We start from the raw sequence: 27,448 nt of genomic DNA on the forward strand, positions 1-27,448 counted from the left end.
TAATCTTCTTGAAAGTTATGAATGTTTGTTTATTCTTAGTTTCAACTCCTGAGGTTTAATTTGCTTTGAAATATTTCTTTGAACATTCAGAGTGCAAAATATTGCATACAAATAATGGAATCCTAACTTTACTATTATACTGTCGTAATGAAACAGGTGGCTAATAAATTAACCAACGGTATGCAATTTATTATTAACTAGGTTCAGTTCAACAATGCTATTCCCTAAAGGCCATGTGTTTCTCATGAAATATGTTAAATGAAAAACTTCTTTTCTAACCTAGGCATAACCTTAGAAAAGTCTAGTGATAATTGCTATTCTGGGTTTCAAGGAAACCATATGTGATTTGTCAATTTATTAAGAGAAAAAAATTTCCCAAAATAAATTTTCCCTTAAAGTAGAAAAAATATAAAACCATATACATAATTATGTAACAAAATTATCAAGTCATACAAATATATTTTACATAATAGGCTTTGTCTTCTCTGATCACCTTATAAAGTCTCTAATGCTGATAGACACTTGGTGCTCTTAAAACTTCCTTTCAGATAAAAATAAATGTCTATTCTTCTCAAATGGCTGCTTCAGATCTCCTAGGAAAGATCCTTCTAATTTAAAAGTAAACAATGTCTCCCTCATTTGTTTCCCTTTGGTCTTGGTTCTAGGCAAAGCAACGCTTTTCAATCCTTGGGGTATATGGCTTCAATCTAAATACGTTTTCTTTTTGTTCTTTCTTGAGTTTTGAAAGGGATAGCTTACTTAAATGATAAAAGGAATGCTTGTACATGACCATATAGTCCCTGAATAGGAAGACTATGAGGTCTAAAACACTCACACACACACACAGGTGCGTGCGCGCACTCTGATCAGCAGTAGAAAACTATCCAGCCAAAGGATAGTTAAGAGGAATTTATGAGAGACTGAAGTGTGGTAGATTGTACAGTAAGTTTCTCTGTTGATAATAACAGTAAAACTAAATTCTGTAAAATTTTGTTCCAAGAAACAGCTTATTCTGCAAGCATTGAGCGTGCATATTCTGTAAGCACTTTTATAAGATTATCAACTGGCAGTGTTTTAAAAATGCATGTTAAATAAAACCACTTCAAAATCAGAAAATTAAGTAGAAAAAAAATGCAGTAAGTGATTTTCCCAAGTTAATTAGGAAGACTGCAACAAAGTTAGAATTTAAATTTCAAATTCCTAATCAGATTCTATATATTTATGAGGCGTACACGCATGATTTTTTCCCTGACATTAGGAAAAAAATAATAATTACATTTGTATATATTGAGCTTTGGTGAAGAGTGGAATGGTTTAGAAGCAAATCAATCCAAAAATATCTCAATATATATGTGTGGATTATAATGAATAATGGTTACATTTCTTACTAAATAATAAACACTAGCTAATCTTTATTTTGTCTATGACTAACAGAAAATTTGTTTCTTTTTATATATTTGGTAACAAGGATTAAGTCATGCGTTCTTAGCATGTTACAGACAATTTAGACATGTGTCAAGGTTAAAAAAGCTATTTAAAGAAGGACCCAGAGTATAGTTAATTTTTAAAAAGAATTGTCAAGTAAGGTGGTAGCCTTCACACCACATTTAATTATTCACTAAGTTCTTCCCATATCGTAGAAACAAGCAACTAAAAGTGAAACAAAATGCTGTGATTCCTTTAGCATAGTGGTAACTGTTATCTAATACTTGCCTGTGCTCATGAAAAAGTGCAGTCACAGCCACACTAAGATTGATTTGTGGGAGTCTTAACCTTTCATTTCTTTTAGAAATTAGCCATAAAACTTGATCAAAACCCATCTGTAGAACTGAAATTCCCATTACTAGGGCAAATTCAGGAGACAATGAGAGAAATGGAAATAAAATGCTTTGGTAAAACTCTGAACGATCAGATAAGGCAAATGTGGTTTTATGTTTGGTACAAAATCTGTCAATGGATTTGGAAAAGGAATACAAATAGAATATAGTTGTCTTTAAAACTCCTTTAAAATGATCACTCAAGTCACTTTATTAAGATGTCAAAAATGATGCAAGAATATTTGACATACAAATACATCAAGATGCTGTTGTCACAGCAAGTATAAAGCTATTTTAGAGCTAATCCCTCTCAAGAATGAACAAGGAAAGCAAACTTAACTGCTATTTGGTACATTCTCTTGGTGTCTTCACATTAGTATTATGTAAACTGTTGTTTTTAAAGTTCATTTATTTTACAATTACAGTAAGGAGAATAGAATTTTCATTTCTTAATCTAGAGCTAGATAAAACATTCATATCACATTATCAATATCAATAAAAATTGATATCAGAAGTAAAAATCAACCTTAATAGAAAGAAGTAGTAGTTGTTAATACAAGTGTTGATTAGAGAATGACCACAAATATTAGTTCAGATGAAAGAATGTTTCAAGTATTTTTGTAAAAATTTTAATATGTATATTTTTTTGGAATATATTTTATTCCATATATGCATATATATGTATATGTACGAATATTATTTTGGAATATTTTTAGAGTATATAACAATTGGAATAAATTGTTTAATAATCATGTTTTAAAACATGAATGAAACAAGGTCACTTAAGTATTTGTTGACCAGTGAGAAAGAATTTGGTATTTTTATTTGGACAAGTTTATCTCATATTCTTGCAGATTTTTCCTAATAATTTAATTAAATTTTATAATTTATTAATAAGATTTCTATTTAAAAATAAAGGTACAACCTATCTTATGACTTAATTATGTTAATTTATTGTACACGTTAGGTCTTTCATAAAGGGTATCCCTAAGTAGCTGATTTAATTTTTTGGAATGATCATATCAAAGTACACTGATTATAAAATCTAGCCATAACTAATTTTTTACTTTACTTGGCCTTATAATTTAGTTAGATAATTTATAAGTATATAATGAACATCTAGAGAATACGTTTGTCATATTACCTCTATAAATAATGAGAAAAAATTTAAAAATACTCTGAATATTCTGAGCAAAAAATACTACATACCCAATGTCTTATGCTTATTAATTATAGTCATGCTTTTGTGTAATTAATTAATATTTGACAAAGTAGAAATATTTAACCATCACTAACATCTCTGAAGTTTATTATTAAAAGATGAATAGTGGTTGTGTTTTAAATTTCAACTGCGTGGCTAGATCAATGACTACCAGCAGTGGCTTATGGGATGGCAATATCCTGTAGATCAGACAAGTTTTGGATGGATATACAGTCAAAATTCTCCCTAAACTACTACATCTAAGACCATTTAAATGCTAAGCATATAAACCATAAAATTGTTAAAATAAAAGATGTCATTTATATAATTAAATGTGTACCTATCGGCACCCGGCTAGCTCAATCGGTAGAGCATGAGACTCTTAAATGTGTACCTATCATTCTAATTATTGTATTGGTATAAAAATTAAGGATTTTATGTATCTGTATTTCTTGGGATGAGAAAGAAATGCGTTGGGGATTTGTTTCTTCCAACTCAATAGCAACCGTAATAAATCATTATTGTAACAATAGGGTGAAATCTGGAATAGTTCACTATTTTTCATGTTACGTTATTCAGCACTTCTACTCCATAGTGCTGAACTGGCACTTCAGACATGAGTGCCCCCTTAGTGTATGGAATTGGCAGTCACATATTTGGAAGACGTTGTTTTTAGAAAAGCTGATTCAGCAGAGGAGTAGAGGTACTAACTGAAGCATACAATTTAAACATGTAAACAAAAAAAAAAGAGAGGAGATACAAAATAGGACTCATGGGTAAAGAAAAGGAAAAAAAGTAAATGAAAGATTAAAGGGAGAAGATGGTCTCTTAATAAAAGTTAAGATTACAAGAGAAATGAGAGCTCTTAACTGTTCTTAAACAAACAAGCTTCTTTCTCCCTGCAAAACCAGGGGGGAATCAATTTTAATGTGGAACTTGCAGAGATTTTTTTTTTATTCAAAAGTAACCAAAGGGCACAGATTTCAAAAGCTACTAAAACAATAATGATGAAATATATGTTGTGGGAAAAATATTAACTCTGCTTTTATGCAAAGTAGGTATACAATGTCATGAAGAGTAAATATTAAATAAATTTATTTAAAAATTATAGGGATATACATTTTTTATACAGGGATTTACTGGCTCAAACATGCATTCTCTATTACATGCTATGCAGTAAAGTAAGCAATGAGTAACAGAAACACAAAACACAATTCTCGAAAACATTTTAAGAGTAGAAGAAGAGGATTATGAGATCATGGAATTTATTACATATCTAAGTAAAGACTGTAGTTTGGAATGTAACCTTAAATTAGAGACAACTAAATTTGTTTTAGTTTTGTTTCTAGTTGATTGTTTGAATTGAAACTTGATGCTTTGCCTTTTTTAGAACTCAGTCTCATAAAATTTTATTTATCACAAATAATATGTCATCAAATGTGGTTGGTTACTTAAAAATAATTTTTATTACTATTTTTTAATTATAAACCTTAGATTGCTTAACAATACTGAATGTGTAACTGTCTACTGAGAAAACTATACCCTATCATTTTATTTGCTAATTTAATCATAAAGTTCAAGAAGACTGGCATAATTACATTATTCACTGAATATTTTTCATAATTTATGAGATTTTTTTCCTATTTGTCTTAATGTCCACAAAATAATATTTTATATTTCAAGTATTAATCTATAAAATAGGACTAAAATTTTTCAAAATTAATTTGATTTGTCTTTTTTTGTATAATATAGACTAATCTACTTATATGCTTTTTTCTTTTTAATGTTGGTTGTTAGCTTGAAAATTCATATTCCAAGTCAGTAACGGAATAATGCAGAAAACATACAACAAGGCAATTTGGTTGTGGTAGCATAACTTAGTTTATTTTTTGTTGAAAATTAATCTGCCAATAGCATCCTTTGTTTCTATGATGGCTGATGCTAAATGTCTGAGTACTGACTGAAATTGTCAGTCTTTCAATAAAACTGCTGTAAAAAGCTGGATATGAAAACAAGTCCCTATGTGAATACTGTAAATATCTTAAGAAATGTACTTTTAATGGGAAATATGTTCAATTTTTGAAATTGAAGTATAGTCAGTTACAACATGTCAATTTCTGGTGTACAGCACAATATCCCAGTCATTCATATACATACATATATTTGTTTTCATATTCTCTCTCATTAAAGGCTATTACAAGACATTAAACACAGCTCCCTGAGCTATTCATAAGAAATCTGTTTTTTTAATCTATTTTTATACGTAGTGGCTAACATTTGCAGATCTCAAACTCCCAAATTTATCCCTTCCCACCTCCTTTCCCCCAGTAACCACAGATTATTTACTATGTCTGTGAGTCTGTTTCTGTCTTGTAGATGATGTCATTAGTGTTCTCTTTTTTTCTTTTTTTAGATTCCACATATGAGTGATACCATATGGTATTTTTTTTTTTATCTTTCTGGCTTACTTAACTTAGAATGACCATCTCTGAGTCCATCCACGTTGCTGCAAATGACATTATTTTATTCTTTTTTATGGCTGAGCAGTATTTCATTGTTTAAAGATATCGCAACTTCTTTATCCAGTCATCTGTCAATGTGCATTTAAATGTGTTCAATTTTTTAAATGCTACATGTATAAACATTCTTTGGTTATCACAAGATAGGCTCATATACTGTCTTGGAACTCCTAATTGGCCACATACCACACTCTTGTCATGCATGCCGCATTATATAAAAACTTGGTGATATTTTCCAAATTTTTCTGCAATATTCATATCCTTTAAATTATTTTCAAAAGAGATTTAATCTATACATACTGTGAAAAAATTCAAACCCACTTTAAAGTTAGAAAGTTAAAAATAAGGCATTCTTTTTGTTTTACTTGATTTCTTTTTTCATTAACATTTTTTATTGAGTTATAGTCATTTTACAATGTTGTGTCAAATTCTAGTGTGGGGCACAATTTTTCAGTTACACATGAACATATATATATTCATTGTCACATTTTTTTTTCGCTGTGAGCTACCACAAGATCTTTCCCTGTGCTATACAGTATAATCTTGTTTATCTATTCTACATATGCCTGTCAGTATCTACAAATTTCCTTATTGTACACTATGCTGTTTTGGGGGGTTGCTATCATAATAATGTTGTCAATGATTTGCCAAAAAGTTTCCAATTCTACTTTTTAAAGCCTGGATTGGTACTGAATTTTGTTTGCAGATTTGGAGGGGTCCTTTAAGATGATAATTGTTTTCTCTTTTGAGTTAGTAATAGATTATCTGACATTGGATAGCTTTGCATTTCTGGAGTGAAGTAAACATTTAATTAATGATAATTAGCACTGCTATTCATAAGTATAATTCATCTAGTTATTTCTTTATATACTATTTTTAAGGCCTTGTGTAATGCTGGCTTGGATCAGGTTGTTTGAAAATTTTTCTTTCTTCTCTGTGCTCCATAAATGACAGAAATTGTCTTTTACTTAAATATGTGAAAAAATTCAACTCTGACAATACCCAGGGCTTTGATAAAATTTTCAGTTTCATCCAAGTTTGTCTAGTGTTATTTCTTCATACTTTGAAAGGATATTTGGTTTTCTTAAGAAATCATGAATTTCCTCCAAATTTTGAAGTTTGATATCAATTATTATGATGTACTATGTTAAATTATCTCTTTTTCTGGGCTTATTTCCTCAATTTAATTTTTAGTGTTTTCTCCTCTGTTATGTAGAAGAAAATTCACTTGCAAATTGTTGCTGTTTTCAAAATCAGTCATGGAATTGGTTTACACACACCAGTGTTCCTTCTGTTTTCAAATATATTTTGGGGGGCTTTTTGTCATTAATTCTTTATTTATGTTTATTTTCTTATTCTTTTCTTTCTAGCATTTTGATTTTGACATTCTCCATTTTTACTTGATCACTCCATCAGATTATACATCTAGGTTATGCATTTCTGTTTGAGATAATACAGAAGAAATGCTGAAATCTCATCACTAAAAAAAAATATTGAATTCTCACATCCCAAGGCAATGCCCATTCGCCTTGACTGGTGATGACAACTTGGATCACTTTATTCAAGTGTTATCTATTTTATCCATAATCTAGTTCTTATTTTCCCCTTTTTAATTAGTGAGTAACTTGGGAAGAATATTCTTTGAGATCATGCAAACATATTGTTCCCCATCACATCACTCCTATCCCCAGGATGCAGCCTCACTGTTAATTCTTGCTTGAATATACTTTTGCTATGACTACAAGATGGTAATTTTCTAAGTCTTTCATATCTTCTATATCTTTTAGAAGACATTCTACTGCAGAAAGATTTCACTTTCCCTTATTTATTTTTTTTCACTTCCTTATTTTCTCATTTATTTGTTCACTTTTATTGTCAGTATAGATTCATCAATTATTATTTTATTCAATAGGTGATCATCTATTGCTGACCATATGTATTTCAATGTTCAAATTGGTCCCACAATTGGCCACTGCAGTATGTACCCATGCCTTATTCTGTTCTTTGCTATTTTTAATTAAGTTAATAGTTCTGTAGGAGAGCTAGTCTGGAGAAGTAGTACAATACAGCAGGTAAGAATTGTCAAAGACAACACTGAGTTGGACGCACAATTAACAAAGGCTATTTATTCATAAACTGGCGGCAAGTGAACCTATTTGCTGTATTTTGGCAATGCTTCTAAGATGTTAGAAGAGAGAGTGTAAGTGCTATAGAATAAAAAGAAGAAATCTTGAGACAATCTCTGATCAGCAAGCATAATATTAAGCATACCTTGGCTGCAAAGGTATAAACAAACAAATCGGAATCTTACAAAACAGAAATGATTGTTCTGAGTTAGAGGTGAGGGTTTTTTTGTGGTGGGACATTTCTTGAAACAAGTAGTAGTCTATGGAATGCTTTTTTTTTGTGCAAACTGTCATTAACGGCCCTTAAGAGAGTGGTTCTCAGGGCAGACAGTTTCTCAGATCACAAACATAATTGCAGCTTCCACACTCACCAGCTGTGTGATCCAAGTCAAGTAACAAAAATGTGTTGGTTAAGCTGATTTCCCTATATTCTTTCTTTAACATCTATGCCCTGTTAGATACCCTAGAAAACTAACCCATATGAACTACAACACCAGAGCTACCTTGACCTCTGGATTCTAGGTGGGTTTCACCTATGGGAGGCATGGGTAGGGTAGGGAGCAAGAGGAGAGACATTTGGGATATTTCTTCCCCTTTGTTCTGTTCTTACCCCTCCAACAGCGTTTGGTGGCTGCATTTCTCTACAGTTACAGCTCCAGTGTCACAGCCTCAGTCTGAAGAAGCAGAGTTCCTCATTCTCCTTAAGCCCCCAAGGTGATGGTTCCCCACTAGGCTGGAGCCTTAGATCTCACTATCCTGTCCATTATCTTAATCCTGCCTACCCCTCTATAAGCAGTGCCTTCATTAAATTCCTTTGAAAAGCTACCCCTCTTTAAATGCAACACCTGGTTCTTACCAGAACCCTCACTGACTTAGAGCTCACTTGTGCCTCAATTTATTCATCTGTGAAATTAGGATAATACTGTTACTATACTCAGGCAGGTTGTGAGAATCACATGTGTTAATACACGCAAAATCCTTAGTACCTGGCCCGTAGAAAGCACTGAGTAAATCTAACTAATAATGATGATAATGATGTTGAATATACTGTTATTATTACAATCACAATTTATTTCATTTGCCTTATAATTTCAGCCCCTTCAGGCTTCTTTTTCGGTATTTTATGAAATTTTCTATAGTGTAGGGTGAAAAATGATTGGAAGCAGAGTGAGAGTCTGGGGCAATAGGTACACTTAATTAAGAAGGTTGAGAATTTGCTCTCCCTTAGCAGTACGACAAAATGTCTAAACTAACTTATAAAAAGAGATATGCAAATACAAATAAAAATAATGCAAATTAAAATACAAACTAAAATGGAATGCCACCCTTCTCTTTGGCATATATGCTTCCTTTCCCCCAAGAGAAGTTGTAAGTTAATTGTATTAAAGTGGATAATTCTAATAAAGCAGTGACATTAAAACACACATACACTTTGAATTAGTCATTGCAATTTAGCTCACAACTTTACAAACTGAAAACAGAACTCTCCTTCTTTTTTTTGGTAGCACCTTCCGAGTGTCATCTGATAACACTAAACTCTCTTGCCTGGGAAGAGAGGAGACATTTTCCTTCACTGTGTATGATTTTCTTGGGGCAGTTTAACTTTCCCTCTTCTGCCAAGTACAAGTATGGGGCACATTCTAGGAATATCAGGGTCTTTATTTTGTTTATTTGAACCGTGATAGTACTGATGAAGGAAAAAAAGTTGGAGCTGAGTCATATCAACAATAATGCTCTGAATGTCTACTTTTCTAGATCCTAGACTGCCTTAATTCCTATCCTTTCTTAGATTCGTAGTTCAATTTTTCTTAATTTCTGTGAGATCCCTATTGTAGCTTAAGTTAATCAAAGTCAATTTCTTTTGTTTATAAACAACCCTGATAAAAAAGTTACTTAATTTTAAAATAAGGCAGAAATTGCCAAGTGACTGAATTATGATAAAGATATATTGATAAAAGACAAAAGTTCTCTAGTATACAGAGAACAAATTGCCAACTCTGGATTTACCACCTGTTAAGTTTATCATTTGAGATGGGGAAATGGAGTCAAACTGCTTGTCTTGCAGGACATGCTTATTATGTTCATAGGTACATATCAAAGGGTGATAGAGATTTAACTCGACTCCACCTTTGAGAGTGAATTCCAGAAATGCTTTAGTATTCAAACTTGCCCTAATGTTTGTATAAAGCATGAAATTCACAACCTTAGGAAGAGATATATAAGGAAAACATAAATATTAAAATAATTTAAGAACATGTATATTTGATAGACCTCAACTGTATAAAGATACAAAGATTGTTGATAAAAAGTCCTAAAAATCATACATGTGCTAGAAGAGACCATACAAATAATCTAGTTCAACCTCGTGAAAAAGCACAGAAAAATAAACTTCCTTGAGAAAGGTCAAGATAAGTCAAAATCAATATAGATAGGAGAGCGAAAGTTGTAATCCAGGTATCAGTGAGTCTCACCATGTTTACTGTGTTTCAACTGGTGTTTGCTTGTTAATCCAATAAGATCCTTCGGTTTGCTAAATAACAAAAATTATAATGGTTGAGCACGTACAATGTGCCAGGAACTGTTTGAGAATTTTATTGATGTCACTGCATTTAATCTTCACAGCAATCCTTCAAAGGGGACACTATTATCAACCCTTATTTCACAGAGAGGAAAATCCTGCAGTCTAGGTACTTTGCCAACCTTTAGATGAACACTTTCATAATTTCATCTTTCAATTATTTCAAAATGCTTGGAAGCATACAATTTATTCATGGTTATTTCTACTCTATAATGAGATTACCACCACCTATTTGATCTAATCTCTCTGACCTTTCTCCTTCTAAAGAAAATTTGGGAGTGAAAATGTCACTCATGTCTTCAGTAAAAATCTACGTTAAACATTTACTCTTTGCTATCTTCTTCCATCCTTGAATCCACCTTGATCATAACCAGTTTTCATTGATTCTCTGCTTGGCTTCCTGCCTGTGATGTATTATGTAACTAGATTTGGACTTTCTTGTAAAGTGCTCTTTGGTTTCACTTAAGCCTTCCTTGATTTTAATTTGCACTTCCCCTGCTCTGACCTGCTTTGCTTTATAGGTTTCCCCGTTCTCCTCACTTGAGCGATCTGACAGCATTCAAAAGATGCCTGTGAGGGCTCATTTTTTTGCTTAATCACACTTGCTAGGGTGACATTTTCTTTTTATAAAATAGCATACCTTTTGCAGGGGAGTTTTAATAAGATAAAGTTTGTAAAAAATTTTTTTCTAACATTCACAGAGCACTGGTTTGTTTTTGTTTTAATTGAAATACTGTCAGTTACAATGTATCAATCTCTGGTGTACAGCACAAAGTCCCAGTGTTGCATATACATACATATATTTGTTTTCATATTTTTTATTAAAGGTTATTACAAGATATTGAACATAGTCCTCTGTGCTATACAGCAGAAACTTTTTAAAAAATCTATTCTTATATATAGTGGCTAACATTTGTAAATTTCAAAACAGAAACAGACTCGCAGACATAGTAAACAATCTTATGGTTATCAGGGAAAGGGGTTAAACCAATGTTAATAAGTCATAAATTATATCTATAGATTAAAAATAACATATTTCTCCTTCCAAACAAATATTTTAAGAACAGATTGAAGGAAACCACAAACCCAGGGTGGTTATTTTGATCCTTTTCTTACTTTGTGATTTGTGTGTTCTCATTTCATGACTTGACTATTTAAGAGACATTCTAAAATACTTAAAGAGATGAACTGAGAAGTTAAAGCAGCTATTGGGTCTAAACTCTCATTTTATTTTTTACTGTATATGCTTTGAAGCTTATGACAAATCAAAATAAGAGAGAGAATGACATGAATGCTTAATGAACATCCTTTAAGGAGCAGCCATTGATTTTCTGTTACTTATGAAAAACTGAAAATGTATATGACATTAATTGGCTTAATTTAAACTGTATAAAAATGTAAATATTGTATGAATTATAAGAGAAATTCTGGTGGACTTTTTATCTTTAAAAACCTTTAAAGTGATTTAAAGACAGAAGGCACACAGAAAAAGGCAGTAAAATATTTAGCATGGATTGATATTTTTTATTTTAACGAACTCAGGAGACAAATCATAGATTTGGTGATTAAGGCTGCACATGCAGAATGTGTCCATCCAGAAGCTCATTCATTCTACCACCACATCAAACTATTTGTATCTGGGTTTGCCTGGGACAATCCAGGTTAATGCCTTGTGTACTGGTATGATTATAAATAGCTTCCTCTTTCATTTCAGAAATGCCCCAGTTTGGATGTAAATTATATTGGTCAATTTAGTCCTTGACCACCTATCATCTGGCTTTTACTAATTGTCACAGATGAGGGGATTAATGAATGCCTGGATTTCCAAATATGAAATATGCTCTGGAAGGGCTATATATGTCATTTGAATCCTCAGTGGTCCCTGTATTTAGGCAACCATAGGGTTTGGGTAAATTAAATCATTAACTATAGACTACTTTTTGACTCTGGGAATTCAGGGAATGCCCTACAGGCTCTCTGTTTTGCAGTGATATTTACTGCATATGTTCATAATAATGTGCACTTGTCTATGAGTGAAGAAGTTAAAAAAAGGAGTAGAAAAAAGCATTCTGAGCCTGCACTGGAGACATTCTACAGAGGAACTGTACTGGAGAGTATTGTGAACTCTCTAAACTTGGCAACCGTGCTGCTGAGTTTCAGTGGTTAGGAAAACTGAACTAAAGTATGATATATTTCTGCCTTGTTTTGGCTATAGTAACATGACCTAATTCAGTTACGCTATGAAGTTTTGAATGCATTTGTCATAAAGGCAGAATGGAGTTCTTCAGAGAAATTATGTTGTCTAAGGCAAATATGACTGACTTAATAAGAGGAAGTATATTCTCTTTTGATGAGAAAAAAATACAAATGCAATAACGTACCCTATAGCAAGCCAAGATGACACATATCATTAATTTCTGGCAAGATTGCTAACATGCTTTAAGCCCAGAAAGAGGTCTTGGGAGGATAAAAAGATTTCTTAACCAGCAGGGGAAAAAGTGATGAAAGTAATTCCCTGAAGGAGATTCTTTATCAACATATTCTTGGGCTCCTCTTTGGCAACGTAGCACTAGAGAAGTAGAAATAGAATTAGTAGGAGAATTTATAGGAGAGATAATAGGAATAAAAATGTTTACAAAATATTTTCCTTATTTTTCAAATAACTTCTTGGAACAATTTTTCTTTCGCTAATTGTAAAGTCTGTAAAATCTAAATATTGATACTGTTAAATTCTATCATTATTTTTAGCCTTTTCTGAAAATTACATTCCTATTGACAATGCTAAGGCAACCCAAACTCAAACTGTGGATTCACAAAGTATATTCTATGTCCCGGCAACACTGGATTGTGAAATTAGCAGTGAATTTAAATATCTACAAACTTGAATAGCCAAGTATTTTAATTAATAAAAGACAATTACTGAAATAATAAAAATTCAAGATCATATTATCAAAAAATGAGAATTAAAATATTTGTGTGTGTGGGTGCAATGACTAACCATTGCTTTTGTAATTTTTCTATTGTGTTTTGGATTACTAAAACTTTACTGCTTCTAGATCAGACAGAACTTGCCTACTGTTTCTTCAAAGTTACTTAATGGCTTCACACACATACAAACACACAGACACACACAGACACACAGACACACACACACACACACACACTAAAGTGAGACAGAGACAGAGAGTCCTTTTAAGAGCATGGAACCTAGTTTAAAACATGATTATGAAGAGGAAATGATTAGCCACAAGGCTAAAGTACGATAAAAATAAGTATGATTGTTCACTATAATAGAGGAGTGCATTCTTGAATTTCTGTCTGAAAAAACAAAACAATTTTAAATTTCTTATCTTTTGTGAATTTGAAAAAGTTTTCTTATTAACAGATCCAACAAAATATGGATTTAACTCAACTGTGTATTGCAGACAAAAGAAATGTAAAGATCTTCCTAAGCAGAATAACACCTTTGAGGAAGGACACTATACCTTATTATTTTCTGACCTATACTATTTGATGGTATGAAGTACTAGTAACACAGTATGGTTTAATAAATCTCTTCAATAAATTTATAAAATAAATATTTTATAAAGTAGAACTATTTACTTAGTGAATATTAAAGTATAAGGAACTTACTAACATCCCTATTATTATTTTCCTAGAAAAGCTAATCTTCATTCTTTTAACAAAACATCTTATTGTAAAGTGTTTTTAAAATACAATAAATAGTAACAAGAAAAAACAAGTGATCACTTCATATCCCCAAAATAACCACTTCTAAACTTTTAGAATTTAGCCTTCCAACTGCTTTCTCTAAACCTAGAAATAGGATTTATGATCTAAATACTGTTTATAATTCATTTAAATATTCATATTGGTTAATTTTCTCAGAATCTATTATATAGTTCAATTAACAAATTCATTTGCTAAAGATTATTGTGACAGACACTACAGGCCAACCTACTCAACACCAATTTTCAAATGTGTTCTTTGCTGTCATTTTCTCCTACAGGGATTTAAATGCACCAAACTTGATTTTCCAGCCTGCTTTGCAGTTATGGGTGGCTACAGGGCCAAGATCTGACTACTGAAATCTAAACAAAAGTTTGCTAGTTATGGTTTGCTAGAAGCCTTTTCTTCCCCAGTGAAAAGGGACAGACAGAGGTATTGTCACCATTTTGTTGTACATCCTTCTCTCTGCTGTGATTGCTCCCGGGATGTGCAGCTTGCATCTTTGCAATCAGGAAAAAAGATGCCAAGAATCTTTGTATGACATTATAGAAATACAGAAAGATCCAGAAGCCATGAATTATCACTGGATAGTTCAACCGCCTCCAGTGAGACTCTACCTCTGTTCTTGTTACATGAGAAAAATAAACTCCTTTTCCTTTAAGAAAACTCAGTCAGATTTTCTGTTTCTTTAGCCAAATGCATTCCTAACTGATAGAATTATTTGCTTATCTTTATTCTCTGCATTTTCAGACTTAATTCCCTGGGAACCTCTCTATTGCTCAGAAAACAAAGACAACTACTGAATATTTATCCTAGTTAAAGAGGAAAGACGACTATTTACAGAACACTTTCTTTAGCCTAGAATTCCCCCAATTCAAACTTACTTCACTGTGATCATATGTTTGGTGATTTTTAGACTTAAACATGTCAATCTTCTTCCATTTGGGTCAAGAGAAGAAAATAAAAACAAAACTTCCTAAGCCAAAGTATGGCTATGAAATCAAAAGAGACAGTACACATAAACATAAGTTTCTTTTTCTCATTTTTTTATTCATTTAGTCAGTCAACCAACATTTATTTGAAGGTCCATTACATGACACATACTGTATCTCAGAAAATATGGCAAACACTTTTGTGTTATTTCCTTCCTTCCTTTCTATTGATCTTAAACTATTCTAATAAGGGCTGGACTCTGACAGGCATTATGAAAACAGATCTAAATTGGATTATAGTTCTCTATTTTAGTTGGTAAAAGAAAGTGTCTCAGACCACAGAGGACTGATCATCTGTGGTCAGAAAAAAAAATTAAGCAATTTCCTACCAATACAGAACCCACAGGAAAAAAACTACAATAGGAGGAAAAAGAGGGAGACTATAGTACTTTTATTTAAACTGACTTGTGGAACCATTTGCTATTTAGTTACTTTTTCAACATAATGAAATGTTCACAGGTATAGGAACGCATACTTACAATGTGAAGATGCAAACAAATGCATCAACAAAAATGTAGCTAATTTTCACTTAATAAGCAGATTAAACTCGTATTTCAACATTAAAATAACAAATTGCTGTAGTTACAAAACATTAACTACAGATCTCAATAGTCCTGGGTCTGTTCTATTTCATGACAAGACCTCTCTATTCTTAAATATTTCTAATGGAGAATGGAGTATAAACTGACTTTATACACAAATGACTTTATCTATATACAAATCATCTCATGGAAAACTCTGGTGAAATACTTATGTACGGGTCCATCTTTAAAAAAATAAAAGCCAAATATCAAATTTTAAATTCTTTCTTTTCTTTGTATTATATTTGTACCATACTTTCAAATCATTCTTACTTGGTTGCCAGGATTTGTGCAGTAGGTTGCCAGGATTTGTGCAGTTCATCAAGACAAGTTTAAGAAAAATGTTTGATGAGTAAGAGTCAGTCTTTCTATTTTGATGGCTCAAATCAATTAAATTTTAGTTTCGTCTTATTGTACCAATCTATCCAGACTTTGACAACTGCTTTTGTATTGAATTTGCAAAGTTTTAAAGTAACAAGCATATGAATTGAAAGCTAAACAGCTGGAATAAGTTGTTACTTGTTAGTGGTAGTGAAATATCTACAAAAGTCTAGATTTATTGTTTTTAACATGGAATCTCTGTAAATGATACTCATGTGGAAATAATCCCTATTAACTTGAAATCTTAGCATTTTAATTATCCATTAAATTTAATTTAGTTTTGTACTGCTCATCCACAAATGAAATCTGGAATTGGAGGAACTAGAGAAACATAAAATTTGACCATTCCCCAAACTAGGTGAGACAATTTGTTTAGGTGATTTAAAATTCTTTAATTCATACTGTGTGTATGCATTTACATAAAAAATGATCATAATTTCATTTTCTCACAAATTAAGATTCACAATGCCTCACACTATTTCAGGAAAACTAAAAGCCTTAAATAGCCTTCATCACTTTAAAACTAAAAAAAAAAAAAATCTATCTACCTTAAAAGGATGATTTCTAAATGAGAAAACCATCTGTCTTCAGAGAATATTTCCTTCTCCCTTCAGATTTCAAGTATGGGCATATTAATCCAAAGCATCCAATTACTTTATCTAAGAACATAAAGTTTTATCATCTGGACAGGGTTGGTAAACTATGGCCTGTGGGCCAAATCCAGCCCAATACCTGTTTCTGTAAGTAAAGTTTTATTAGCACATGGCCATGCTCCTTCATTTAAGTGTTGTCCAGGGCTGCTTTCCTGTTACAAGGGCAGAGTTTAGTAGTCTGACAGAGAATATATGGCCCACACAGCCATATACTTTATGATACTTGCTATCTGGCCTTTTATAGAAAAAGGTTAGATTATAAGGGGATACGTGAACTGATCTAGAATCTACCTGCATAGAATCCTCACATTGTTTATTTGGAATAAATATTGGAAACTGTCCTTTTATGTCACGAAAAAGCTCTGGTACCATACAGAAAACTACAAGGATGTCCCAACTTCATCCAAATAAGATGAATGAGAATGGTTCATCAGAATGAGAATCAGGAGCTATAGACCCTCAGTCCGAAGTCTATCTATCACACTATACTCTTCTCTCTAGCAACACACATCTTATCTTAATTTTTCTTCTTTCAACTTTGAGTGTCACAATTATACTAAGATGGTATTCCTTAGAAAAGAGCTTTGATATAATCACACAAAATTCTATACCTTAAAGGTATTTTAAAATTCTACATCTTTTACAAACATATTATTAAATATAAAATTTCCTAAATATAACAATGTTTTACATCTTTATATACTTTAGTAAATCATTATAAATGAAAAAAATTGGTTGTACTGTAAATGTGTTGTATTGCAAACTTTGTTTCTCTATGTATACATATCCCCTTTAAGTAGAAGGTGTTTAGTAAAGCATCATGAAAACTTAACTTAAAAGTCCATCCCTTTACTTAATCATGTAATCCTTTATTCAACAAATGTTTATGAAGGTCTCCCAGGTGCTAGGCACTGTATTAGGCCCTGAGGATACAGTAATGAATTCAATTTATTTCTAACTACAGAGCAGGAACTGTTTAGACTGGCCATGATAACAACTTTAAAGATTTGTTCTTTCAAGTAATTTTGACATGTTTTATAGTTCCCCCAAAACACATCTCTAAGCCCTGCTCATAGTGTAGGCATGGTCATTAATAAATATACATTGATTCTGCTTAGCAGTTAACATCACCTTTTAAAACAAAATGCTGATCCTACAGGGTATTTTAATAATTGACTAGAGTGAAAATGTCAAAGTAATGTCAAAATAAAAGATACTTTAACTGTAAATATTAGGTAGTTTTATATCAATTCTAATCTACATATGCTATCTAATTAGAAAATGGCCACTAAGTTATCATGAAATTTAACTTGAAAAAATATTCAGTTATTCAATTATTCACCCATTCAATAAACGACCCTGGGTAACTGGCATGAGCCAGGTTCTATTCTAAACACTGGGAATATAGTAAATAAAAATGACAGAAGTCTTTGCCTAAATGGAGCTCACATAAAAGTTGGTGAAAGACAGAAAATAAACATTTGAATAAAATGGAAAACGGTGATAAGTGTCATAAGAAAAAAAAAGAAGGCAGAAAATGGAGTTGGGAGTGGTGGACATGAAAAATTATAATTTTAACTTAAGTGGCCATGAAAAGTTTCCATGACCAAGTGCCATTTGAGCAAAGACCTGAAGGAGGTAACAAAAAAGAGAGGCCATGAGGCAGGAATGTCCCTGGGGTGTTTGGACAACAGAAAAAGACTACCATGGCTGGTGGAGTGGCTCAGGTTTTATGAAATACTTTTCTTTTGGAATTGACAAAACACATGTATGTGAAGAACTGTACCAGAGAATATATGCATTTTAAATTTGAACCCTTCCTTCATTTTCTCTAAAATGTATAAAATGTGCCCTATTATAAACATATAAACAATAAAAATACTTGTTTCAGGGTCAAGACCTAAGAGTTTGAAAGACCTAAGAATCTTTTTTTTAAGGAGACACTTTTGAGTTTCAGTATCCTCCTCTGATTTACAGACTCCAATTTAGGCAAGATTTGTGATAAGAGGCTAGAAAGGACAGCTCAAAAGCCTCCTGCAGTCTATACATGCACTGTGATGGCTCATCATATTTTCTATAGGGTCTGATAAAAAGCTACCTTAATCTTTGTGTCTAATCTTTATTTTCTGAGGTAGGTATGTTCCTGATTTGTAATAGAGAAGAAAAGAGACTGGTATGAGTAAGTTGTGACTAAATAATTAGACTTTTATAACTACTGTTGCTCTCTTGGGGCCCAGGTTAAAAAGGCCATGTACTACCAATGGTTAGGAGTGCAGACTTCTGGGCCCAGACACCTAGCTACAAATTCTGGTTTGTCCATGTCTGGTTTGTAACAGGGATATTGGCATTTTACTTAGTCTCTTTGTGAGTCAGTTTCCTCATCTGGAAAATGCTTATACTGTCATATCTTATTAATAATAAGGTATTTTTACCTTACTGGGTTGGTTGATTTTAGGATTCAATGTAAGTGCTAAGGACAGTGTCTGACCCAGTAAGTGATTTTTAACTATATCACATTAAATGAAAGTTGAACTATATTGTTCCTAAGATCCATCTGAACTCCAAAGAACAGATTCTTTCTTGAAACATTTCCTCAAACAGTATTAAAAATCATTAAGTCAAGTAGGAAGTCACTTAAAGAAGAAGCTGCTGTCCAATAAATGTCTAAAGACAATCAGGGCCATGGAGTGCAGCAGGTACAGAAAAATAAATGAAGGACTAGTTAAGAATTTTGTGACTTATCTTCAAATTTTTAAGGTCACATTCACTTTAAGTGCAGTCATTCAGATTAGCACTTCTGCCATGAGAAGAGCTGGCAGGCATTCTAATTTTCTGTTCTGCAGTGGTAGAGATATATGCCCCGGAGCCTTGTCTTCCCTCATCTACCACACAGGTACCAAAATTCTGATGCATCTGTGAATTCACTTCCTGTTTTTAGCCTAGTAAAGCTATTCTCAGAGGAAGTCTCCTTTTCATATACCTGCAGTGATCTAACCAGATGCATATTAAACCTCTCCCCTCTGCTTTTTTTTTAACCTGAACTAATCGTTATTTGTACATCTCTATTTTCTAATATTTCCTCTGGGTATTGTGTTAAGATAAAACACAGCTTTATGATGCCCTTTCCAATCAACATCAGACTATTTGTTTCAAGATAGTAATTAACTTCCTGCTTAATTTGTCACACTTAATTTGAAATTAGGCATGCAAGGCTATTAAAAACTGTGGTTGTGGTGTTTGCATCTGGCTGAGGCAGTAGCCACTGGCAGCCTTGATTTATCACTCTTCATTTAAATTCTTGTGCCAATGATTTTAGTTCCTAAATGCTGTGACTGGCATTTATGGATTTCAAAGTCAAAGTGAAAATAAGCTACAGTTAAGAACTCAACAGCTCAGATCGATGAAGAACGGTTTTATAACTGAACACCCTGCAGTTAAATCCTAGGGGCTTGACCAAAAAGTGCTTAGTGCTCAGAGATGTTGCTGTGGGAAGACGAGCATCCCACTCTAATGGCTGTTTATAAATCACTATCAAAACTGTGCATCTTGTAACAGTGCCATGTAAATTTCCTCCCCATGGAAGTTATTTTTTGCTAAGCCTGCTTCCTTAAAAGAACCACTCCCCACTCTGCCACCACCAAAGTAAGCTTCTTCTTCTGACAAATCTCTTCCTTGATATTCAAATCTTTTTATCCAGCGCTGCTCATGTTTGAGGAAGCAGAATAGAACATTGCTACTAAGACCTAGTCCATAATTCTGTGTGCAAATTGTTTCCTAAATTGAATGAGCATGATTCTATAACTTTCTTATCAAAGACTGACTGTGGTAAATCTTGATTCAGTGAAAGTTTCTTCAGATATGCACATGAAGAATTAGGCTTTTTGAAAACCTGGCCAGCAAAAAGTTTTTTGAAAATTTGTTCCTCTCCTACAAGGCTTCATAATCTCAAGGTTCAACACTCCTTATATGGCCAATCCAAATGCTATCCTTCCTTTAGGGTAAAGCTCCTCCAGGAAGCATTCCAGCTCAATTAAGCTTTCCTCCTCTGAACTACAGCCTTTGTGTTCTGAATCTTATAATTTAAGCACTTAACTGAAAAAATGTTTCCTTTTATTTTTTGCTAGCCTTTTTCAGTCTGCTAGCCTTGTCTCCCCAATTAGAGTAAAGGAAGGCATTTGAGGAAGCCACATTAACCTCTTTCTTTCTTACCAGTAGTATATGATGGGCCACATGGCTTAATGAATGTTTGTTCATTCATTTATTAAGCAAATATTTACTGAGCTTTATACCTAGTACTCTTCAGTTCTCCAGGGATAGAGTAGCCTGATCAATAAAATATAGTGGAAAAGTCCAGCCCTCATGGAGCTTAAATTCTGTTGTTGAAAGACCAAATTATATTTGGAATTTATTACATCATGGAAATAAGTAACAGAATAAAGAACATATGCAAATCAGTTCAAAGAGTGACTTAGATACAAACTTGAGAAATAAACATACGGTCAAAACAAGAGGTAACCAAAAATCAAATACGAGGAGGAGGAGAAAGGAGAGGGTGGGGGAGGGGTAAACAAAGAAAAAGAGTCTACAGTGACAGACCAGAGTGTGAGGGGGGAAGAAGTAAAGAAAAAGAGTGAACAACAATCTTATTTTTATTCTTAAACCATGAAAACTGTATCTATTTACATAAACAAGTATTTAATGTGACATAATAATGTACTTATTTTTCAATAATACATAATTTCCAATAATGTATTTATTTTCCAAAAACCATAAAGATTTTTATTTCTTCTCACTAGAGTAAAGTGATATGGACTTGAACATGGGATGAAATGTTACTAAGATACTTCTCCTTTACCTCTAAAAACAACTGTACAACCTGAAGTCACCACGGTAAACTTTCAATAATCCTGCGAAGTATTACAGTGTAAGACCTACAGCAAGAGCTGTATGCTTGGAAAGTTGGTGAGACTTTTAGGAGAAGGTTTCTTTTTACTGAGGTGTCAAAAAGAGTTTTGCATGTTCACAAACTGTGTTGTTTTCTTATTTTTATTACATCAAGTCTTGAAGTTATATAGAAAACTGATTTTAAATATGAAAAGACTGCACATAGAAGGCTCATCATGTTATCCAATGCAATATCTTTATTCTGCCAATGAAGAATCTGAGGTCCAGGAAGAGTACATAACTTGCCTGAATTTACACAGCTGGATAGCAGCAGTTTAGGGACTAGAACTTGGAGTTGATCAGATTATGACCATTTGTTTGACTTGCCTTTCTCTTTGACTAAACTACTGGACATTTCAAGAGAAAAAAAAAAGAATGGCATTATGAGTTATAAATTCATGAGAATGCAGATGGTAAATAGCAGACAAAACTATATATACACAGGAGATGGAATTTCAGGCACCAGAGATTTATAAGAACAAATAAACAATAATCTCTCCTGCATATTTTCAGGGTGTTCCTGCTTAGGTTTACACAACTGAACACTAGGCCTTTGGCAGTTCTGTTCCAGGATGTTGAATTGATGAATAGAATGCTTATTGTCCTAAGTGAGCACTTTATGACTAAGGGGCAAAAGTATTTCAGTGTTAAAGCTTTAAAAGGTTCACTTTAAGTATAGTAGAAATTGTGTGTGTGTGGGGGGGGGGTAAATGTATATATGTCTATATCCATACCCTTAATTCACTAATTTATTTAGTGAATATTTAATATATAGATTTTATATGAAATACGCTATGTTAGGCCTTGAGGATATAAACATTTATGGTTAATCCAATAGAAAAAACATTCCAACTGACAGCAGTTGGAATGCAGAGCATAGTAAATACTGTGAGAGGGTAAATATAAGGAGATATCAAAGGACATTCAGGGCCAAAGCATAAAGAACCTTACAAGTCACTTTAGGAGACTAACCAACCATATTACTACCACACAGAGAGGAACAGTGTCAACATTAGAAAATTTTGCCATTCATTTTCTTATGACTATATGTGTACATCAGTTTACGTAATTGGGTGATAATGTATATAGAGTTTTTAATCCTGCAGCACTTACAATATTGTCAGCATTATTCCCATTCAACTTAACATTCCAAACATATTTATTTTTCTTAGTTATCTAATAATTGAGCAAAAATGATATTAGCGTCTTTTGACCCTAGAATTATAGTTATGGGTTAATATCTAAAATATCTAAACAGCTCATACAACTCAACATCAAACAAACAAACAACCTGATGGGGACAGAAGACCTGAACAGACATTTTTCCAAAGAGGACATGCAGATAGCCAACAGGCACATGAAATGATGTTCAATATCGCTAACCATCAGGGGAATGCAAATCAAAACCACAATGAGGTATCACCTCAAACCTATCAGAATTTCTATCATCAAAAAGAACACAAACAACAAATGTTGGCACGGATGTAAAGAAAAGGCAACCCCCATACACTGCTGATGGGAATGTAAATTGGTACACTCACTCTGGAAAACAGTATAGAGATTTCTCAAAAAACTATAAATAGAACTACCATTTGGTATATATCCTGGGTATATATCCAAAAGAAACAAAAACAGTATTCCATTGTATAAATATACCACATCTTCTTTATCTAGTCATTTGCAGCAACATGGATGTTACTGGAGAATGTCATTCTACGTGAAGTAAGCCAGAAAGAGAAAGAAAAATACCATATGAGATCGCTCATATGCGGAATCAAAAAAAAAAAAAAAGATACAAAACAGACTCATAGGCATAGAATACAAACTTGTAGTTGCCAGGGGGATGGGGTTTGGGAAGGGACTGGGATTTCAAAATGTAGAACAGATAAACAAGATTGTACTGTGTAGCACAGGGACATATATACAGGATCTTTGGTGGCTCACAGTGAAAGAGAATGTGACAATGAATGTATGTATGTTCATGTATAATTGAAAAATTGTGCTCTACACTGGAATTTGACACAACATTGTAAAATGACTATAACTTAATAAAAAAAAAGCTTAAAAAAACAAAAACAAAAACACTAATTTAAAAGGATATATGCACCCCAATGTTCATAGCAGCATTATGTATAATTGCCAAGATATGGAAGCAAACTAAGTGTCCATCGATAGATGAATGGATAAAGAAGATTTGGTATGCATATACAATGGAGTACTACTCAGCTATAAAAAAAACAAAATTTTGCCATTTGCAACAATGTGGATGGGCTTGGAGGATACTATGCTAAGTGGAATAAGTCAGACAGAAAGACAAATACTATATGATATCATTTATATGTAGAATCTAAAAATACAACAAACTAGTGAATATAACAAAAAAGAAACAGACTCACAGATATAGAGAACAAATTAGTGGTTACCAGTGGGTAGAGGGAAGGGAGGAGGAGCATTATAGGGGTAGGGAATTAGGAAGTACAAACTATTATGTATAAAATAAGCTACAATGATATATTGTACAATACAGGGACTATAGCTACATAATAACTATAAATGGAGCATAATATTTAAAAATTGTGAATCACTATATTGTATATCTGTAATTTATATAACACTGTACATCAACCATTATCTCAATAAAAAATAAAGTAAAAATATACTTTTCCCTACAAAATCAATACCCTATTGGCCAGATTTATTTCAAATAAAGGGTGACTCTTCCCATATTCTTTCTGTGGTGCTTCTGATACCATGATAAGCTGCAATGGATTTAAAAGTGACATGAAGACAGGTTTATGATTTCATTCCCTCTTCCTGAAACTGTGAGCCACCACAAGGGGGAAAGGAAAAGTGTATGGAAGTAGAGAATAAAATTCAAATTAATAAGAGAAATGAAAGTAATTGAACACTTATAGGAAACAGTTTAGAAAAAGATATTGAGTTCTAGATCATGGTACAAGAATGAGGATTTTTACCTTAAAAGATCATCAAAACTTTAATTCTTCACATATAAAGAAAGAGGGTACATCAAGGATGTATTATAATAAAAGGACCATCAGAATTTAATGCAATTAGATTACTTTTTACATTTCATCTACCATGGATTTTTAATTGAGAAAATTAGAGTAAAAATTACATATTAACAATTTATTTTTAAATTTTATTTCTAACAAAGAAATAAATTATTTTTTATAAGGTCACTATATCTAATATTTGCTTTCAAAATATCAATAAATTGTATGATATGACATTTATAAGAAACTATTTTTACAATTTTATTAAATCAATAATTTAAAGCAATACTTTTTAATGAGATTTGAACATAAACCTCTAAAACTTTTTCCCATTATAGTTTATTTAAATTTGATATAAGCAAATAATCTCCTTATTCTAATTTATGCTACATAAAATGTGCTAATTATTGAATATTTCAAAATGTGTTATATATTTTTAGCATGACTGTGTTGGATTTAGCTTAGTCATATAAAACAAGGTTCAAGCACCCTGTAATATTTTCACATGGAATTTCATTTTGTGAATTTTACCAAAAAATTTTTTAAAACTAGATAATTTAAAAAAGACAAACACTTTCCTGTTTTAAGGATCTGGGTCACAAAAGTTTGAGCTACAAGAGTGACTAAACCCAACATTTGCTCATCATCAGTAACTGCACAATAATTAATTTTGTTTCTTTGTATGAATGTTCCATGGAGGCACCATTACTGTGCCAGAAGAACATGGTGGAAGCATTCAAATTTTGAACAGCTTTCTGGATTCCATGACTCTCATTCTCCTTTTGGACAGGTCTTCTCCTCTGGAGCGTACATTGCTTTAGCAGGCATTTAAGAGAATGACTGAGAGGCCCTCAGATTATCCAGAAATTACATCCAAGAAGTATGTCTTGAAGAATCCTTGGTCTGATATACTGTCACTCCTCCTGTGACACCCTTAAGATTTGTGACCACTAATGCAAAACACTTCTAAAGTCCATTAGAAACACAGAATTGCAGAACAGTGGAAGAAGTTGGGTTGGGGGTTGATAAACTGGCAAATAATAAGTGAGATAAATAAAAGTTATCTAACTAGAATGTTCTACTGATGGTCTTCCCATCTACAAAGAGTGATAGTGCAGACAAAGGGACTTTCTATCTCCTTAAGTGCAATTTATTTTTTTGTATTTTCTTCTTAAATAGGTTAATAGGCAGAAGGAAAGTTTTAGGTGAAATATATAGAATACCAGCCTAAAAGAGTCAGTTAAAAGATACAGGGGGACTGGAATTCCTTCTTAGATATCTTTGAAATGGGATAAAAATAATATTTATTTGTAACATATAAATATATTTATCTATATAATGTTATTTATAACATTTATATTTATATCTTGCCTGATGACTTGTACTTGAAGTCTGAATTCTCTTGGGATTCTTTAAGGCATATGAAAATTGTCACCTTGTAAGTATAAAACTAATATGAGTTGGCGGTGGTTAGGTTAATAAACTTCAGATGGTGGAAAGTAGTTTATTTTAGGACACAATTTTGCATGTCAGTTATCTTTAAATTTAAATATATAATTAAGTAGCACTTCAAATAGAGTTTTATTGTTCTGCTCTTAATACAAGTATCTCACATTTTGTAAAATAGCTAAATAAAAACAGCAGTTGAACATTTTAAATATTCAAAACTGTTCAGCACATTAAATATTTACTCTCATAAAAGCAGAATGAGGACCCTATTCCCAATTTCTAGATATCTAAATGTGTAATTCACATCTACAACTGACCAACACATTTATCTTTATGAGAAGTAATAAAAAAAACTTAAAAGTATAAAATTATGATAGGACGTAAATAGAAAATAAACATCAAAATATAACCTAAACCCATAGAAAATAGTCATTCAATATTTATATAAAAAAAGCCTTGAAATAGGAAGTCAAAAACAGAGGGCATTATTTCACTTGAGAATTATAAAGTAAAAGGTAATCACATCTTAGAGATTTAGTGATTCAGCAGAAAAGTAAAATAAATTTTTTAAAGACAAAATGAAATAGAATAAAAAGTACATTTCTATTCACATAGTTACATTTATCATTCTTGGAATATTCATTTATTTGCTTCAGTGAAAGATTACTTAAGAAATATGTAAAGGGGACAACTACTTGAAAGGATGAATACAAATAATCCAATGAGTCATGGCATAATTATTTTCAGGGAAAAAAAGAACTTTTCTATCTTAGGGTGCACCTTGGAAGTGACTCAGTAGGACAGTACAGAGCAGAGCACAAAGGGATCAACAGCTACGAAACCTACTCTTAGGTCTATCAGAATGTCAAAATAATTAGAATAGCATTAGGCAAATTTTACAACTACCTTTCAATTTTTTGTTTTTAATCTTTCATTACCAAAAGCTTTGTTCATTGTCTAACAGAATAAATATGTGGTAAAACAACTAGTCTCTTTCATAAAAATAGAAAAGTGAAATGTCAACATTCACTATCATCTCACTAGTTAATCATTTATTACTTTATGCATATTTTAAGGGCTTGTGTACTAACTAATATTTCAGGCACTCAGTTCTTGAAAATGTATATTAAATCAGATATCATAAGTTTAATTTAGTCTTTTTTACTTAGCCAAGCTCTCATTTCCAAACCTTAAAGAAGGAAAAGACTGCTGACTTCTCCATAGTGTACACCACATCTCAAACACTCAAACATGCATCTTTCTTTCACTACACGGCATGCAGAATGGTACGTGGCACATCACAGTTACTGAATATAGTTTTTTTGCTGACTAATCCACAAAGGTAAATGGGAACAACAGTGACATCACTATGTTATAAAATGTTTTCAGAGCTGGTTTCATGAGTGTGACTTACACAGCTGCATAGCTCCCTAACCCCGCTTAGGGTTTAATGCTCAGCTGTTG

At 32.4% G+C, this 27,448-nt stretch overlaps 1 protein-coding gene across 6 annotated transcripts in view; it reads right to left on the minus strand.

Annotated features, from left to right (window-relative positions):
• EPHA6 (EPH receptor A6) overlaps positions 1–27,448 on the minus strand; it is a 730,500-nt gene that overhangs the window by 365,160 nt on the left and 337,892 nt on the right. The gene's annotated exons all lie outside the window — the stretch shown is intronic.

The sequence above is a fragment of the Camelus dromedarius genome, chromosome 2 (assembly GCF_036321535.1).
Source record: "Camelus dromedarius isolate mCamDro1 chromosome 2, mCamDro1.pat, whole genome shotgun sequence".
Lineage (NCBI taxonomy): Eukaryota > Metazoa > Chordata > Mammalia > Artiodactyla > Camelidae > Camelus > Camelus dromedarius.